The 3,551-nt window shown below is 45.2% G+C and overlaps 1 pseudogene; it reads right to left on the bottom strand.

The window, feature by feature from the left end:
- Window positions 1-2,711: 2,711 nt before the first annotated feature.
- Window positions 2,712-2,951, bottom strand: LOC100584893 (annotated as a pseudogene).
- Window positions 2,952-3,551: the final 600 nt, after the last annotated feature.

The raw sequence follows: 3,551 nt of genomic DNA, 5'->3' as shown, positions 1-3,551 counted from the left end.
AATCACAACCCTCTCCTTGGGTTCCATAATTTGCTAGGATGACTTATAGAACTCAAGAAATCACTTTATTTACTATTGGTGGTTTATTACAAGGAATACAACTCAGGAACAGCCGAATGGAAGAGATGGACAGGGCAAGGGTGAGGGGTGGGCACTGCAAAGCTTCCAGGCCCTCTCCAGTTACAACAACCTCCCAGCACCTCAATGCGGTCATCAACCTGGAAATTCTCAAACACTCTTTGTTTGCAGTTTTTTATGGCAGCTTCATTACATAGGGATGATTGATTAGATCGTTGACCACAGGTGATTAAGTCAGTCTCCATTCCTCCTCCCCTCCTTGGAGGACCAGGAGATAGAGATGAAAGTTCTCAACCTCTCATCACCAGCGGGATGCTGGGGCAACCAGCCCCCATCCTCCAAGAGTCAGCTCATCAGCATTAGCAGCTCCAGATGTTTGAAAGAGGCTTATTATGAATAATAAAAGATATTCTTCTAACCTTTATCACTCAGGAAATTCCATTCTAAGGGTTTTAGGAGCTCTGTTCCTGGAAATGGGGACAAAAACCAAATACATATTTCTTATTATATCACAATATCAACCTTTCATTCACCAAACATCAATTAAATCAGTGTAAGGAATGTAGAAGTTCTTCAAAGTTTCTTAAAACCATAAAGAGCTTGTCATTTCTTTGCTCTACGCATATCTATATATGTTCCAATGCAACTGCTCTGACTTGACCTGGTGTGCCTGGGCAGGGTTAAGTGGGCCCCAGACCATAGTACATGCCATTCCTTATTTGGAAACCCTCCTGACCCTCTCATGACTAGCTTCCTCTTTTCTTTGTCCTCTTTCCCCTTTGCCTATTTAGAAGAGTTTCAAGCTGTTAGCCAATTGGGTCAAGCTCAGAATGTGAGGTCCTGTTCCAGCCAATGGAAACGGGACACAGCCATAGGACGATTGCATCAGGTTACAAAGATTACAAATGTCCCCCTCTCTTTTGTTCAGGCGTGCTCTCGTGGCAAGGCTGTTAGTGAGCAGCACCCTTTCTGCAGAAAGTAAACTAGCCTTTCTGAGAGATCCTTTGTCTCAGTGTTGATTGTGTGACACTGAGCACCTGTTTCCCACAACTAGAATTTCGGGATGTGGAACCCAGAAATCAGTGGTTGTTTTATTTATTAATTTATTATTTATTTATCTATTTATTTACTCAGCCAAATAGATCCCATTTGTAGCCAAAGTTGGGAGCCACAGCCTTGGAGTAATGGGCTGTTTTCATTTACGATGCTTTCTGCTGGGAGAAATGGAAAATCTCAGGTCAACAGTTTAAACAATAATTTCCGGCCCGGCGCGGTGGCTCATGTCTGTAACCCCAGCACTTTGGGAGGCTGAGGTGGGTGGATTATGAGGGCAGGAGTTCAAGACCAGCTTGGCCAAGATGGTGAAACCCCATCTCTACTAAAACTACAAAAATTAGCCAGGTGCAGTGGCAGGCACCTGTAATCCCAGCTACTTGGGAAGCTGAGGCAGGAGAATTGCTTGAACCGGGGCGGCAGAGATTGCGGTGAGCTGAGATCATGCCACTGCACTCCAGCCTAGGCAACAGAGTGAGACTTTGTCTCAAAAAAAAAAAAAAAAAAAGAATTTCCTTGCCTTCTATAACAAATAGTCCAGAGATGCAGCAGTTGCAGGGGTTGGTTACCTCCAGGATGCGACGCTGTCACTGAGGACCCAGGCTGCCCCCATCTCTGCTGAGGTGTCTTCCCATAACCGTTGCCTCCTCAGGCTGTGCCCCCAGCTCCTGGTATCACATCCTTGCACAGCCAGGTCCCCAGGCAGAAAAGGCATCCCCTGGAGGACAGAGCTAGGCTCTCAGAGCAAGGGGAGAGAACAGTGGCTGCCATACCACCCCAGGCCTCCTCACCACCTTCTGGGAGTCTCTTTCTGTACTTGCCACCTGGCCTAGCTCTTTTCAGTGATATCACTAGTTTATCTGAAACTCATTTTTATATTTTGATCCTTTCTGGCCTCAGATTATTCTAAGATAATAGCAAGACTCACTGAGCTCCGTAAAGACTGAACTACAAAGTGGGGTGGCATGAAACAATGGGATTCATGAGAGAGCTAGTGGGTTGGAAGAAAGGCATGGTTTCTTTTTTATTATACACTTTTATTTATTTATATGTTGTTGTTTTTTTTTTTTGAGATGGAGTGTAGCTCTGCCGCTCAGGCTACAGTGCAGTGGTGCAATCTTGGCTCATTGCAACCTCTGCCTCCCAGGTTCAAGCAATTCTTCTTTCTCAGCCTCCCAAGAAGCTGGGATTACCGGCGCCCACCACCACACCTGGCTTTTTTTTTTTTTGAGACGGAGTTTTGCTCTTGTTGCCCAGGTTGGAGTGCTATGGCACGATCTCAGCTCACTGCAACCTCCGCCTCCCGGGTTCAAGCAATTCTCCTGCCTCAGCCTCCTGAGTAGCTGGGATGACAGGCATGTGCCACCATACCCAGCTAATTTTATATTTTTAGTAGAGACAGGATTTCTCCATGTTGGTCAGGCTGGTCTCAAACTCCACACCTCAGGTGATCCACCTGCCTTGGCCTCCAAAGTGCTGGGATTACAGGCGTGAGCCACCGCGCCTGGCCTTTTTTAGGTTTTTACTATTTATTTATGACAAATATTCCACTTCCATGATTCTCTTCAGTCAAAAGTTCTTTAATACAATCCGTCGGCTTTGGCCAATTGGAGAATGGAATCATGTGACTTACCCATCTTGCGAATGGCCCCGCAGATAGTATAGGTTTTAAACTGGCGGTTAAACCTGCCTGCTACCTTGTCAACCTTGGCCCCATTCATCCGGATGGATTTATGGTCCTTGGCATCGATGATGCAGTTGCTTTTGGACCATTTCCATGGCACGTACAGGTCTACGGACTCACCAGTGTAATTCTGCATCTCAAAGCCGCACCTGCTGCCACCACACTGCGCGTCAGCAGAGAAAGCCATTTTGTGATAATTATTGCATTTGCAATTTTAATTTGTTCCCAAGCTGGTAATATGTATGTATGCTGTACTTCCACAAAAGTTTTTTGATAATAAGGTTAAAATTGAAATTTAAAAGTAGAATTGTGATATCTCATTTTGGTATAATTATTTTTTCTATGTGTAGGTAAGCATTCAGAGTTGTTTTTTTTTTTTTTTTTTTGAGATGGAGTTTTGCTCTTGTTGCCCAGGCTGGAGTGCAATAGCATGATCTTGGCTCACTGCAACCTCTGCCACCCGGGTTCGAGCAATTCTCATGTTTCAGTTTCCCATGTAGCTGGGATTACAGGCATCTGCCACCACATCCAGCTAATTTTTGTTTTTCGTAGAGGCGGGGTTTCACCATGTTAGCCAGGCTGGTCTTGAACTGCTGACCTCAGGTGATCTGCCTGCCTCGGCTTCCCAAAGTGCTGGGATTACAGGTGTGAGCCAGTGCACCTGGCCTGCATTGAGAGATTTTTATTTATTTATTTATTTATTTTTTAGATGGAGTCTCATTCTGTCACCCAGGCT

The sequence above is a fragment of the Nomascus leucogenys genome, chromosome 14, assembly GCF_006542625.1.
Source record: "Nomascus leucogenys isolate Asia chromosome 14, Asia_NLE_v1, whole genome shotgun sequence".
NCBI lineage: Eukaryota > Metazoa > Chordata > Mammalia > Primates > Hylobatidae > Nomascus > Nomascus leucogenys.
The sequence above is the reverse complement of the archived record's forward strand: the minus strand, read 5'-3'. Positions and strand labels throughout refer to the sequence as shown.